We start from the raw sequence: 16405 nt of genomic DNA, 5'->3' as shown, positions 1-16405 counted from the left end.
GTAGTGCTGTTATTAGAATTAATGCTTTCTTATTTTAATTGTTTTCATGTTTTCCAGGTTCCATATTGTTGGTGGGTCCCCAACCAAGTGGGGTCCACAAGTTTTAAAAGAAAAAAATAAATAAAGAAAGTGGCATATAAGCCACGGAGGGAGAGAGAACGAGAGGCTTGGCTTTCTCATTTACAAAACAAAGAAAAATGGAACAGTGCGGCGTCGAAGAGGAGAAGAATTTGGGGGAAAAGGGCATACCAACCTTAATCACATTGACTTGGTAAACTTGCTCCATTTCTTATGAAATTTTAATATGTTATTCCTAGTGTAGAGATGAACATTATGATATAACTTGCTAGTTGTATTGCCTTCTCTTTTGCCTGATTTGAGATACCCACTTTGTGGAGGATTTATGTTGATTCCACCAGTTTTGGTGATGTATTTTGTTGATTGTTGAGATGCCCTAGTGTCACTAGGAAGACTGTTTGTGTACCCATTATTCTGATAGTGGAAGATTTTTCTGGACTAGGTCCCGTGGGTTTTTTGTCCCTCTTTTGGGAGTTTTTCCACGTTAAAATTCTGGTGTCTGATAATTTAATTTCTGCCATTATAATTGTTGCTTGGAGTATCTTTGGTATTGCCTATTTAATCGCACAGGTTGTGGAAAAATTATTTCTGGTGCTTCTGCTATTAGACACGTTCTTGTTTTAAACCTGTGTTGAGTTTTCCCAACAAAGTGGTATCCAGAGCTTTGGTTGTTTATTTCTGTGCTGATTAAATGGAGGAAAATACTCATGGACCGAATATGGTCAAATTGAATTCCCAAAATTATTCAATTTGGAAGACCCTCATGGAAGATATGATGTATAGTAAGAACTTGTATGATCTTGTGGAGGGAGATAAATCCAAAAGTACTAAATCTGATGCTGAATGGAAGAAGCTGAATCGGAAGGCAGTTGCTTTGATTAGGCAATGACTTGATCTTAGCGTGTATCCACATGTTAACACCGAAACGAACGCTGAGAAGATATGGATGAAATTGAAGGAGTTATATGAGAGAAAGAATGTGCAAAACAAAGCATTCTTGATTTGGAAGCTTGTCAATATGAAGTATGTTGAAGGTAAATCAATGCCGAAGCACTTGAGCATTTTTTAGGAGACGGTGAACCAACTGACAAATAATGAAATCACTTTGAATGATGAGTTGCAAGTCTTGTTGTTGTTGAGCTCTTTTCCTGATAGTTGGGAAGTTCTGGTTGTGACACTAACTAATTCAGCTCCAAAAAAAAAAGTTGACGTTAGCAATGGTTAAAGAGAGTATGTTGAATGAAGAAGCCAGAAGAAGAGAGCGAGGTTTGACTAATGCCTCTTCCTAGTCAGAAGCACTTGTTTCAGAGTCACGGAGGAGAAGTCAAAGTAGAAAACCTCACAGCTCTGACAGGTCAGAGAGTCGAAGCAAGTTAAGAGGAAAGTACAAGCCAAGAAAAGAGTTCATTTGTCACCATTGTGCCAAGCCAGGGCATATCAAGAGGTATTGTAGGTTCTTGAAAAGAGAACAATCAAGAGGAAGGAACGAAGAAAAAGGTAAAGATAGTGATAAAGAAACTGCTGCTATTGTTTATGAAGATGTTCTTATCACATATGATGAAAGTTATGTGAATCTTGTCTGTGATGATTCCACTTGGATTATAGACTTTGGTGCCTCATGTCATGTCACTCCAAAACGTGAATTTTTCACTTCCTATACTGCTGGAAATTTTAGCAAGATCAAATTGGGAGATAAAGGAGTGTGTGATATCATTGGTATGGGTGATTTGTGGCTTGAAACCAACATGGGATGCAAGTTGTAGTTGAAGAATGTTAGGCATGCACCAGATATACGGTTCAATCTCATTTCAGTGAAGGCATTGGATCAAGAGGGATATTGCACTTCTTTTGGTAGTGGAAAATGCAAGATTACCAAAGGGGCTCTCATTGTTGCTAGAGAAGACAATAGTCTCACTACTCTCTACCGGTTGCAAGCAAAGTTGTGCAAAGAAGATGTGAATGTAGCTAATGATTCCTCTTCTGATTTGTGGCATATACGTCTTGGTCACTTGAGCGAGAAATGACTAAGCGTCTTAGCCAAAAAGCACTCACTTCCCGTGAAAGGTACAACTTTAAATACTTGCACTCATTGTTTTGTTGGAAAGCATGCTAGAGTATCATTTCATAATTCTGGACCTCATAGGAGATCACATGTTCTAGATTTAGTTCACACTGATGTTTGCACTATAGATGCTAAAACACTAGGTGGTGCATCATATTTTGTTACTTTCATTGATGATTATTCTCGAAAAGTGTGAGCTTTTGTTTTGAAATCTAAAGACCAGGTGCTCGGAATTTTCAAACACTTTCATGCAAGTGTTGAAAGAAAAACAGGAAGGAAATTAAAATGTGTTCGAGCAGATAATGGTGGTGAATACAGGGGTCCATTTGAAGAGTATTGTAAAGGACATGGGATCAAGCTTGAGAAAATGGTTCCTAAGACTCCTCAACATAATGGAGTTGCTGAGAGAATGAATCGCACTATCAATGATAGAGTCAGGTGTATGCTCTCTCATGCAAAGTTGCCTAAATCCTTTTGGGGTGAAGCAATGAGGACTGCAGTAGATTTGATCAACCTTTCTTCTTCAGCTGTTCCACTAAATGGTGATGTTCCAGAGAAAGTTTGGAGAGGGAAAGATGTCTCCTATAGTCACTTGAGAGTGTTTGGCTGCAGAGCTTTTGTTTACATTCCAAGAGATGAAAGGTCTAAACTTGATGGAAAGTCAAAGCAGTGTATCTTCATGGGTTATGGTCACGAAGACTTTGGTTACAGATTGTGGGATCCGGTGAGCAAGAAGATAATTAGAAGCCGAGATGTGATTTTTCTTGAAGACCAAACTATGGAAGATCTTGAGAAGACAGATAAGCCAACAGTAACTGTTAGATGTTCTGCTGCTGATGAACCTGGTCCTTCCACTAGACCTCCTGTTGATGGGGGAGATGTACAAGTTGATAATGATGGTGATGATTTGCATGAACCTACACCTCAACCTGAGGTGCCAGATGTTGAAGTTTCACCTAAACCACCAGTTGAGCCTGAATTGAGAAGATCTACTAGAGAGCGTCATCCTTCTCAGAAATACTCTCTTCATGAGTATGTGATGAACACTGAGACTGGGGAGCCAGACAGCTACCAGGAAGCTATGTCTGATGAGCATAAGGAAGATTAGTTGAAGGCCATGCAAGAAAAAATGAAATCCTTGTATGAGAATCATACTTTTGAATTGGTGAAGTTGCCGAAGGGTAAGAGAGCATTCAAGAATAAATGGGTGTTCAAGTTGAAAGTGGATGAAAATGTCTCACGGCCAAGGTACAAAGCTCGATTGGTTGTGAAAGGTTTTAAGCAAAAGAAAGGTATTGATTTTGAGGAGATTTTCTCTCCAGTTGTGAAGATGTCCTCTATTTGAGTTGTGCTTGGATTAGCGGCTAGCTTGAATTTAGAGGTTGAGCAGCTTGATGTGAAGACTGCATTCCTTCACGGTGACATAGATAAAGAAATCTATATGGACAACCAGAGGGTTTCGAGGTTAAAGGAAAGGAGCACCTTGTATGCAAGTTGAAGAAGAGCTTATATGGGTTGAAGCAAGTGCCAAGGCAGTGGTACACGAAGTTTGATTCCTTCATAGAAGGTCATGGGTATAGTAAGACTTCTTCTGATCATTGTGTCTATGTTAAAAATTCTCTGATGGTGATTTTATAATTCTTTTGCTTTATGTTGATGACATGTTGATTGTTGGTCATGACACTAAGAAGATTGAAAGTCTTAAGAAAGACTTGAACATATCCTTTGCTATGAAGGATTTGGATCCTACAAAGAAAATTCTTGGCATGAGTATCACTCGTGACAGGAAGAATGGAAAAAAATTGTGGTTGTCGCAGCAGAAGTACATTGAGAATGTTTTAGAGAGGTTTAGCATGAGTAGTTCCAAACCTGTTAGTACTCTACTTACTAGTCATTTCAAGCTGAGTTCGCAGCAATGTCCTACAAGTGAGAAAGAGAAAGCAGAAATGAAGAAGATTCCATATGCATCTGCAGTTGGCAGTTTGATGTATACTATGGTTTGCACCATGCTGGATATTGCTCATGTTGTTGGAGTTGTTAGTCGGTTCTCTCTAATCCTGGCAAGCAGTGAAGTGGATTCTCAGATACCTTAATGGTACTTCCAAAGTTTGTTTATGCTTTGGGAGTGTCCAACCTGTGTTGGATGGTTACACAGATGCAGATATGACTGGGGATCTTGATTCAAGGAAGTCTACTTCTGGTTATATGATGACTTTTGTAGGGGGAGCTGTGTCATGGCAATCTCGACTTCAAAAATGTGTTGCTTTGTCTACTACAGAGGCAGAATACATTGCTGTTGTTGAAGCTTCTAAGGAACTCTTGTGGATGAAGAAAATTCTACAAGAGTTAGGCATCAATCAAGAGAAGTTTGTGTTATTCTGTGACAGTCAGAGTGCTAGCCATCTCAACAAGAATCCGACGTTTCATTCCAGATCGAAGCACATAGAGATGAGGTATCATTGGATACGTCAAGCGCTTGAGATGAAGTCATATGCACTTGAAAAGATCAATACTGATGATAATGGTTCAGATATGATGACTAAGAGTTTACCTGCAGTGAAGTTTGATTACTGCAAAGAGAAGGTGGACTTAGTAGAGCAGCCTATCCCCACTTGAGTTGGTGAGGGGAGATTTGTTGGTGGATCCCCAACCAAGTGGGACCCACAAGTTTTAAAAGAAAAAAAAAATAAACAAAGAAAGTGGCATATAAGCCACGGAGGGAGAGAGAACGAGAGGCTTGGCTCTCTCATTTACAAAACAAAGAAAAAAGGAATAGTGCGGCGTCGAAGAGGAGAAGAATTTGGGGGAAAAGGGCATGCCAACCTTGATCATATTGACTTGGTAAACTTGCTCCATTTCTTATAAAATTTTAGTATGTTATTCCTGGTGTAGAGATGAACATTAGGATATAACTTACTAGTTGTATTGCCTTCTCTTTTGCCTAATTTGAGATACCCACTTTGTGGAGGGTTTATGTTGATTTCACCAGTTTTGGTGATGTATTTTGTTGATTGTTGAGATGCCCTAGTGTCACTAGGAAGACTGTTTGTGTACCCATTATTCTGATAGTGGAAGATTTTTCTAGACTAGGTCCCGTAGATTTTTTGCCCCTCTTTTGGGGGTTTTCCCATGTTAAAATTCTAGTGTCTGATAATTTAATTTCTGTCATTATAATTGTTGCTTGGAGTATCTTTGATATTACCTATTTAATCGCACAGGTTGTGAAAAAATTATTTCTGGTGCTTCCGCTGTTAGACAGGTTCTTGTTTTAAACCTGTGTTGAGTTTTCCCAACACATATGTAGGTCTAAACTTTGCTGTTTGAGTCTTTGAAAGATTGGTTAGTTAAATCCAATCCATTTGGTCTAGTGCAAGATTTTGAGTTGAGTGTGACAACTCGCCTGGCATGTGGTGCTGCAGCTGGAACTGTTGGGCAAACTGTTGCTTATCCCCTTGATGTCATTCGTCGACGAATGCAGATGGTGGGGTGGAACCATGCTGCCTCTGTTGTAGCAGGCGATGGAAGGATAAAGGCCCCACTTGAATATACTAGCATGGTTGATGCATTTAGGAAAACTGTTCGGTATGAAGGAGTTGGTGCATTATACAAGGGTCTGGTGCCCAATTTTGTAAATGTAAATCTTTATGTTAATATGCTCATGAATCATCTAGTTTTGCAAAATCTGGTTGCTATATCCAACTTGATTGTAGATTTACTTTGTGCTGCTCACTTTGTCACATGATGACTTGGTGTCAGTTGTGTGATTAGCCCATCATTTGTTGGTGTTTCCCCACTAGTTAATACTTCAAACTTAACAAGCTTCTACCCAGTTGCATTGTCTCTACTTATCTGAAGTTTCTGTGGTCTGATTCAAGAAATGATATGTTGGCCTTGGATTTTCCACCCTTGTCTACTCACTAGTGCTGTCCTATTTTGAAGAGTCATGAGTTATTTATAACTAATTTGGGTTGCAGTCCGTAGCCACACAAATCAATGAACAAGTGCATAGCAGCCTCTTTGTAGGATGTGATAAACTGAAGAAATTGTAATATTTCGATTTGTTTAATGCCTTACTAGATGGTTGGTGCTTATGGATGATCTCAATTCTCATTTACACTAGCCAATTTTCGAAGGCCTTAATTTTCCCATGTTGCTAAAACCATTCTTCAACTCTATATTGCAGGTCGTCCCATCCATAGCAATTGCATTTGTAACAAATGAGGTGGTGAAGGACGTTTTAGGAGTGGAGTTCAGAATATCAGACTGAAGGATATATCAGTTTGCCTGTTTGGGGGTTTTTGGTAGGCAAGGGGATGCAGAGATGGCAAATTAGGGCTATTTTCTTGTTTTTCATCTCTCTATAAATGAATTCCCTTGTTTCCTATTTGTATTTCCTTGGGAACATCCTGTAGCATTAGCTTCTTATTCATCTTCTCTGGCAATAACTGTTGTGGAAAAACAATACAACGACTGAACGACATATGTGCTTGGCTTTTTCTGCACGAGTGAAGAAAGCATTTTTACTGCTGGAGTTTCGCTCCTCCATAGCTCTCCAGAGTGTATTCATTATTATGACTTGCTTTCTCGTGCGAATTTTTAAGCTGCCAGACTTGCACAAACAATAACCCTGGCTTTTTTTTTTTTTCTTTTTACTTCATGTTTGCTTTTAAAATAACGTGATATTAGTTTGCTTTTATTAGTAGTTGATTGCAATTGGTGCTTTTTGTTATATTTCTGTAAGTAATCGTCTTGATTCCTCTTTTTGCTCATTCAATATACAAATGGTCCAGGTTTGTTAACTGATTGGGTGGAAGAGTGTTCGAAATGTAAGCTGAATTCTTCCTTCATCGAATTATTGGTTCTAGTGGAAGAAATCTATATACTGCCTTTTGAATCTAAATTGTGGCAATTATTTGTATAGGAGTGGCTATATATGCCTAGAACATGATAGAATATATCCTATGTTTACAATACCAATTGTTGGGATCAAAACCGATTACTATGTTCCAGTACAAATTTTTGTTACTTTGAATTCAGTATAAATGTATAATGAACGGCTTATCTGATTCTAGGACTTGCGTAACATATTATTACCGTGTATTTGAATGAACTTGGTTTTCATTCAAAGATAATTTATAGTTGTTATAAACCCAACATAGTTTTTACCTTTTACATTTTAGCCAAAAATAACAGAATTAAAACGGTAAGAAGCAGTCTAAGAGAGACTTCTTGTGTGCACAAGAAATGGCATCTGGAAAACAATGCAAGGAGATTGCCATAGCCTAGGTACAAGACTTCCCTATCTCCTTCATCCATTTTGTGATCAATGGCTTCTAAAACAGAAGGTGTTGGTGTTCCCGTAAGAATATGTACGAAAGCACTGGCAAAAGTTTTGCGAACGGTTCTCTGTAATCGTTGATTTAACTTGTGTAATTGTAATCCACGCCCACGTACAAGTAGAACGATACTTTTCTTCACATTTTTCTTCCATGCCTGAATAAAAGATAACAAACATGCCTAGTCTTTGACGTGAATGACTTGATGCTACAATTTCTACGTGTTATAGTATTGAGTTTCCATTTTATTAAATCCCCATAATCCTAGACAAATAATTAGCTTCCTTATTATAATACTCTCATTTTTTAGTATATATATTTGGATATTTCATATTCAGATATATTAATTAATAGAAAGGGTGAGAATGGCAGGTACCTGGAATCTCTAATGGTAGTTTGAAATCTTGATGGAAAGGATCTCCTGCCAAGCTTAGGATCATTTCTCTTGTCTTGTATTCTTGATAGGGTGCATGCCTTGGCCACAGGAACCTGCTCCTTTTCCCTTCTGATGTGGGTGCTCTCCTTATCTTCGTCTTCTTCTCCTTCTCCTTCTTCAATGCACTCATCGGTTGAAATGTATATTAAGGAAAGGAATACAAGCAGCATGTTCAGATCCGCAAGGGACGTGTTTGGCTGCTGCTGCGTTTGTGTTTGTGAATGTGAATGTAAATGTAAATGGAACTCTCCATCTTTCTCTTCTTCCAACCCATAATCTCCCCCGGTAATCACTCTTTCTTTCTCTGCCTCTCCCATGTTTACAAATTTGTTTTACTATATGCAATTATTATTACTTATTATTGTAACGCGTGCTTTATAACGTTCATGCTTAATTCAAACTTGTTTTCTTTTGGAATAAACAGGTCATGATACAACAATGCATGCCCACCAAAAGGCAGATCCTAAATTGAGTTACAAGAAATATGGATAAATTTCTTTCTCAAATCCATGGTTCCGATTTTATATTCTCCTATTTCAGAATGAGAGGTACTTATCAATCACTTCCTTTGGTTCATAATAATCCAACACAAACGAGGGGGAAAACGGGGCAACAAAACAGCTAAACTACTCGATTTTTTATTTTTATATTAATACTTTTGGTTATATTATATTAGATTAATTTATTTTTGGTCACCAAAAAAAGATTAATTTATTTTTGGTGTTTTTTTATTTTCCAATTTAAAAGAATATATTTTTTTAACTTTCAAATAAAAATTAATTTTATCTTTCTAAAATATTAATTTTTTACCATAAATAATTATTCAATTATTTTTTTAATCACATCTAGATAAATTACTTTTTATCACATTACTTTCATTCTAAGTAGATTTATCTCTTTAGTTTAAGTCTTAAATATTTTTACTCATCATATAAATGATCTCTTTCTGTCTCTAATGTGCCAAACTTATTTAATATTTCATTTAATTAAATTTTATTTTTAACTTTAAAATAAATTTTAATTTTATTCTTTAACAATATCAATTTTTATAATAGATAATTATTCAATTTTTTTAATCACATTTAAGTAAATTATTTTTGCTCACATTACTTTCATTCTAAGTACATTTTATTTTTAATTTTACTCTTAAAGATTTTTACTCGTCATAAAATACTTGTAGAATGATTAGTAGATAAATTTTTGAAAAAGAAAAAAAAATGTTACATGTACAATAAAATATAAATTGTATCTTTTTGTCTCTAATGTACCAAACTTCTTTAATGTTTAATTTAATTAAACTTTATTTTTATTTTAAAATAAATTTAATTTTATCATTCAATAATATCAATTTTTATGGTAAATAATTATTCAATTAATTTTTGGTTTAATTATTTTATTGGTCCTATAGTTTTACCAAATTTTTAATTAGGTCTTTATACTTTTTTTTTCAATTGGGTCTTTATATCATATTAAATTTTGTAACTAAGTCCCTATTGTGACAAAAAAGCTGGAATTAATGGAATATTCTATTAAACTATACAAAATATTCAATCAAGTGTTAGGCATATTCGTTTTGTTTAACGGAATATTCTTCTAATTTCAATATTTCTGTAACGGTAGGAATTTAATTTCAAAATCTAATATGGTACAGGGATTCAATTTGAAAGAAAAAAAATATAAGGACCTAATTAAAAATTCAGTAAAACTATAAGGACTAATAGAGTAATTAAACTTTAATTTTTTTAATCACATCTAAGTAAATTATTCTTAATTGCATTATGTTTATTCTAAATAAATTAATTTTACTCTTTATCACATCACTTTCATTCTAAGTAAATTTATTTTTTATTAACAGTAAAATTAAAAAATAAATTGAATAATTATCTATCGTAAAAAAATTGATATTATTAAAGAATAAAATTAAAATTTATTTCAAAATTAATAATAAAATTTAATTAAATCAAATATTAAAAAAGTTCGATATATTAGAAACAAAAAAATAATATTTATATTTTATTGTATATGTATCATAGTTTTTTTTCAAAAAGTTTATCTATTAGCCATTCAACAAGCATGAGTAAAAATCTTGAATTTCTAATACAATTTATTCTGTTAAAATTTATTATCATTTTATTTAATTTGGTAATTCTTCTAAGAATAATGTATTATTTTTGTCCTAATATTTTCATCCTATTTAAATTTCTAACATTCCAAAATTGTCTCAATGTTATCCTAACGTAAATTTTGTTAACAGATCACTATAATATTGAGACAATGTAAAATGCTAAAAACTTAAATATAATTTAAATATTTGGGATAACTTTAGAAGTTATTCTTTTTTTGGGACAAAAATAATACTTTATTTTTATTTTAGGGTAAAGTATTATTTTGGCTCTCAATGTTTGGACTGAATCCTAATTTAGTCCCTACTATTTTAAACATACTATTTTAGTCCCAAAATCTTTCAAATGTGCTATTTCAATCCCAAAAAAGTTTTAAGCAGATTCAATGTTATCCTACCATTAAATTTGACACAAACAATTTCTCATATTGAAGATGTAAAACCCGGTTAATTAATGACTAATTAGCCCATAAATGAGAATTTATTCTAAAAAGCCAAAAATGTTATTTTTATGGCTTAATATAATAGAGGAGATCAAAACGGGAATTTCGATACCAATTTTATAGAAATCGGCCCAAGATTAGACTGAACGGGCCAAACCAGGCCAACCGGATCCATATTGGGCCCTTGGCCCAACCAAACTAAACCTAAAACCCTAAAAACAGCACTCTCTCTCATCTTCCAAAGTTTTAACTCTCATTTGATCTTCAAATCACCATAACTTTTGATCCGGAGCTCCGATTGCCGCACCATTTGCGGCAACGCGTTCACCGCGACGAGCTCTACAAAATCCACTACTTTGTTCTTGAGGTAAGCCACAATTTTAGTTTAGTTGCTCAGCCCTTAAATTTGAGTTTAATGAGAAAAAGTGTTGAGATTTTGGGCTCTTTGATGTTATAGGACCCAACTAGCTTGAAGGAGAGGCTTAATCTTGTCTCCTTGGTCCTTAGGTGTGGTAAGTTTCTCAACTCTAATAGAATTTGTTGGTTTATGATATTTGGGTATTGAGTTGTTGTTTGGGTGTGATAATTGTGGCTTAGGTAGTGTGTATGTGAATATTGAAGCTTGATTGAAGTCTTGGAGAGTTTGGAATAAACTCTTGTGTGCTAAAAATCTGTTCTTGGAAGTGTTGAAGCTTTGAGAGCTTGTGAAAAAGGTGATTTGGAGGTGTTCTGGGTTAAGCGGAAAAACGACTAAGGTATGGTCTCGGTTTCCTGTATCTAAAATGTAATGTGGTGTGAAAACTTAGGCTAGAGGCCCTAAGATAGGATTTGAATGGCTGATGTTGTGGAATGGTTGAGATAAATTATGTGGTTATGTAGGTGATTAATGAATATTGATGTTTTGATGGGCTAATGCATGAGAGATATGCATGTCTTGATATATGTTTAATGATTGATTGAGGTTGAATTGCGGGTGAAGCCATATTGAGGGTGAGGATGATATTAATTGTGTGTATTGATAGTTGATTGGAAATGGTATTGTTGGAAATTGGGATGAGAAAATATGTATATTATGATATTGTGTTTGAAGTTGAGTTACTTGGTTGAGATTGGTTAAAATGATAGATTGGTGGGTTATGATTTGATAAAAATGTCAATGTATGAGTTGAGGAGGCTTGAGGTTGATTTTTGGTATGTTTTGGTTGATTTTAAAAAGGGATGGAATTGGTTTGTTTTGAAAATGGCACCTTGTGGTTTTATATGAAAATATGGTTTTTGGGCATACTTTGATGGAGCATAACTTGGACTCCGGATTCCCGTTTTGTACAAAACTTATTTAGAAATGAAATTGGATCTGGGATGTTTATGTCGTTCAAAGAACGGGTAAAAAATAATTTGAAACGGAGAAGTTATCCCCGTCGGAAGATTGGGGTTTGAAATTGTGAATTTTGCAGCTTTTTAACTTAGTAAAATTTTTGGCAGAACGCACACCCACGCGTATGCGTGGCCAACGCGCATGCGTCGTTTTCAAATATTCGCCATCCACGCGTGCGCCTAGCCGACGCATACGCGTCCATGGGCTAAATCAGTTGCCCAGCTAAAATTCCCGAGAGTTGTGCTGGTTTTGTGCCTGGGGCACAAAACGCACCCACGCATACGCGTGGCTGACAGGCAGGCGTCGCTTGGCTTTTCTCCCATCCACGCGTGCGCGTAGGGAACGCGTACGCATCACTATATCTTGTTGCCTTCCACGTGTGCGCGTGGGCGACGCGCACGCGTGACCATGTTTTCATCCCAAAGTTGATTTTTGAGTTTTCAAAGCCAAATTTTAAACTTCTAAACCTCCGATCTCACCCCTTATATCTTAAATCATTATGATAAGCCTAGCAATGGGAAGAAGCTAGGAAACGTGGTAGCTTGTGAATGAAGAAAGGGGATAATTAGCGATCAATGATGATCAAAGATGATTGTATGAGATACGGAGGATGGTGGTGGAAGTGCTTTATTTGCCATGAGCCGAAGGGCCGTGATTGTTAATAAATTGGCTAGTTATGGATTGTATTATGGGCCGAAAGGCTGAGATATGGCCGAGTTATGGCTGAGCTATTATTGAATTATGGCCAAGTATGATTGCATATATGCGTATTGAATAAAATGTGAATGTTGCATTTCCACTATCTGAGGTACGAGTTTCCCTGGAAGAAAGCAGTGGCTAGCCACCATGTGCTCCAGGTGGAGACTCGATACTCTGCTGACCCTATGTCGTAAGTGTGGCCGGACACTGTAAAAGTTCCGGATGAGCTCGCCCCCGTGAATATACACCAGTGAGGGTGTTGGATATGAATTGTGGTTTATGATTGAGTATAACTCGAGTTGGGGATGCACGACAGAGGGACAGTCCAATGGTTAGCTACCAGGACTTGTTGGGTTGGCTTTATAACCGACAGATGAGACTCATCAGCCATTAGGACAGGCATTCATCATATGCATATTATGTGAATTGTTTGGAATTACCTAATTGACTGCATATTACCTGCTAATTGTCTAAATGTCGTATATGCTTCCTATTTGTATATCTCCTTGTCTGATATAATTGCGTTTGCCATATTATATTGCTGGTGGTGGTTGGGAGGTCTGCAGGAATTGGAAAGAGGAATGTTAGTTAGACTGAAGATCTTTAGTCAGTTGCCATTCATGGTTTAGTCTGTTTATAAGCTTTGATTATCTGTTAGAATTTCTAGGATTGCCTTCGGCTTTCCCAGGACATTACATGTTAGATATGTGGGTACTGTTACTATACTGAGAACCTCCGGTTCTCACCCATGCGAATTTTGTGGTTTTCAGATGCAGGTTTTGAGGCTACTCGCTGAGGCATGCTGGAGACTTCTGGATTAGCGAAGATCCTTGTTTTCTTGGGACTTTAATTTGGTTTATGTAGATAGTTACTATCTCCACTAAATAAATGTATATATATACTATTTGACTCCTCTTAGAGGTTTTTTTGGAGAACAGGTTTTGTTAGCGTGTCCTTGGGGTTTTTCCTTGGGTTTCTTACTCTATGTTTATATTTATATAAGTATAATTTTATGCTCGGACCGGTTATCTTTATAAACCGGGTCTTGAGTTTTGTTATTCGTATCTTTGGCACTCGTTTGTTTATGGATTCGAGTTAGTTCATCCTTTATCTGTTTCGTTACGTTATCGATCGGAGTGTTACGCTTTTCTATTTTATGGTTTTGTTTTACCACTTTTTATTCAAAGGCTCCTCGTTATAAACATTTTTCACACTACTATATGTACTACATTTTATTTCTAGAGGTCGTAATACCTCGCCACCTCTGTCTTATGACTTAAGCATAAGGCTCTATGTGGTAGGGTGTTACAGAAGAGCTAATAACATTCGATTTCAATATGCAAGTTAAATCGATAAACCAACGATCTCTAACATAAAAGTTAAGTAAAGTATTGTTTCTGTCCCTAACGTTTCGGGTAAGTTCCAAAGTTGTCCCTAATGTTTAAATCGTCCTATTTAAGTACTTAATGTTTCGAAATTGGCTCAATGTTATCTTGTCGTTAGGGATCCGTTAACAGAATTGACGGCGGGATAACATTGAGACGATTTTAAAACCTTAGGGATTTAAATAGGACAAAAACCTTGTGGACAAAAACGATACATAAAAATAAATTTTAATTTTATCCTTTAATAATATCAATTTTTTACTGTATATAGTTATTCAATTATTTTTTAATCACATCTAAGTAAATTACATTTAATCACATTACTTTTATTCTAAATAAATTTATTTTTTTTATAATTTTATTCTTAAAGATTTTTAGTCATCATCAAATATTTGTAGAATGACTAGTACATAAACTTATAAAAAAAATGATACATATACAATAAAGCATAAATTGTACATTTAATCTCTAATGTATCAAAATTCTTTAATATTTAATTTAGTTAAAATTTATTTTTAATTTTATTCTTCAATAATATCAAATTTTTACAGTAAATAATTATTTAATTATTTTTTTAACTTTATTTTTAATCACATTATTTTTCTAAGTGAATTTATTTTTTATTAAGAGTAAAATGAAAAAATAAATTAAGTAATTATTTGTCCTAAAAATATTAAAATTATTAAAATTATTATCTCACACGTTTTACATATATTATATAGTTAAATAAGATAAAGTTTAATTTATATAATATTTTATTAAATTTAAAATTGACAATTTGATCAATATTTTATCGGTTGAATTAAATCTATTACTTCAATATTTTTCACCAAATGTAAGAGGTATGTAATTTATAACATTACAATACAATATAGCAATTGATGCGTGCAACTGAATCATAATAATTACACGATGTAATTTAATTAGTTGTTATTATTACCATAATTATTTTTCCGAATTTATTAAAAATTAAAATTATTAAAATTATTTAATTTTACTCTTAATAAAAAATAAATTCACTTAAAAATTAATATGATTAAGAATAAAATTAAAAAATAATTAAATAATTATCTACCATAAAAATTTGATATTATTAAAGAATAAAATAAAAAACAAACTAAATTGAACAATAAAGAATTTTCATAGAGACAAAAGGTACAATTTATATTTTATTGTATATATATCATTTTTTCTTTTTCACAAGTTTATATACTAATCATTTTATAAATATTTCATGATAACTAAAAATATTTAAGAGTAAAATTATAACAAAATTAATTTTTTTAGAATGAAAGTAATGTGATCAAGTGTAATTTATTTAGATATGATTAAAAAATAATTGAATACTATGTATAGTAAAAATTTGATATTATTAAAGGATAAAATTAAAATTTATTTTTATGTATCGTTTTTGTCCTATTTAAACCTCTAATGTTTCAAAATTGTCTCAATTTTGTCCTGTCGTCAATTTTGTTAATGGATACCTAACGGCAGGACAACATTGAGTCAATTTTGAAACATTATGGACTTTAAATAGGACGATTTAAATGTTTGGGACAACTTTGGGACTTACCCCAAACGTTGGGACAAAAACAATACTTTACTCCATAAAATTTTTTCCTTGAATTTTGAAGTGTTGATAATTGATTGTTAGGATCAAGGTTCTGAAAATCGGACCAGATCGATCGGTTCGACCAGATTAAGTGGGAACCAATTCACTGGCCGATCCGGTCGTTCTCAAAAATCGTCCTACAATAAATTGGTAAAAAATCGCTCGAACCGACAGTTAACCAGTGAACCGGACCAATATTTAAAGGCCCAATTCGTTACTCAACATAAAGCGTCGTCATTTTGAAAAAAAAAAAGAAACAAAAAGCCCAAACTGACGCAACACCCCCTCACCCCCCTTTCTTTCCTCATAAATGAATTGAACCAAACCCTAAATGGCACAACCCTAGCAACCACTTCACACTCACCATCAGTGCCCTCACCTCCTTATGAATGTCTCTGTTGCTCGGTTGTCTTTTCTTTTTTAGTGAGCACTTCTCCATTACTTCTTCAATCCTAATTTTTTTCTGAAATTAATTATAATTAATCTATCCTTCTGAGTTAACTATTCTTGGTAATTTCTCTGATTTTTTATAGTTTTTTTCAAAAAAAATTTTTAAATTAATTTTATTGATTAATGATAGTAATTGTTAATTCTAACATATGAATTTAAGTTCTGTATATAATTGTTAATTTTGTATTCTAAAACGGTATGTATCATTGGATTGTTGTTGATGTGTAGAAATTTTATGTAATTTGCATGATTTTAAAAATCGGACCGGACCAATCCAATTACAAACCGGCAACATTAATGGTCCGATCAGGCATATAAAACCATTAATAAAACCGGTTAAAAACTGTTGAACCGGCCGGTTTACACAAAAACGGAAGCTCCTTCGTTTCTTTCTCCCTTTTTTTCTT

At 34.3% G+C, this 16405-nt stretch overlaps 1 long non-coding RNA gene across 1 annotated transcript; it reads right to left on the bottom strand.

The window, feature by feature from the left end:
- Positions 1–7255: 7255 nt before the first annotated feature.
- On the bottom strand, positions 7256–8348 carry LOC140178856 (uncharacterized). The gene is made up of 2 exons (XR_011871825.1): positions 7853–8348; positions 7256–7633 (listed from the first exon to the last, which is right to left on the bottom strand). It is a non-coding gene; the product is annotated as an uncharacterized lncRNA (long non-coding RNA).
- Between the last annotated feature and the right edge of the window lie 8057 nt (positions 8349–16405).

This window comes from Arachis hypogaea, chromosome 14 (assembly GCF_003086295.3).
Source record: "Arachis hypogaea cultivar Tifrunner chromosome 14, arahy.Tifrunner.gnm2.J5K5, whole genome shotgun sequence".
Lineage (NCBI taxonomy): Eukaryota > Viridiplantae > Streptophyta > Magnoliopsida > Fabales > Fabaceae > Arachis > Arachis hypogaea.
Note: the sequence above shows the minus strand (reverse complement) of the source record. Positions and strands in the feature narration are given on the sequence as shown.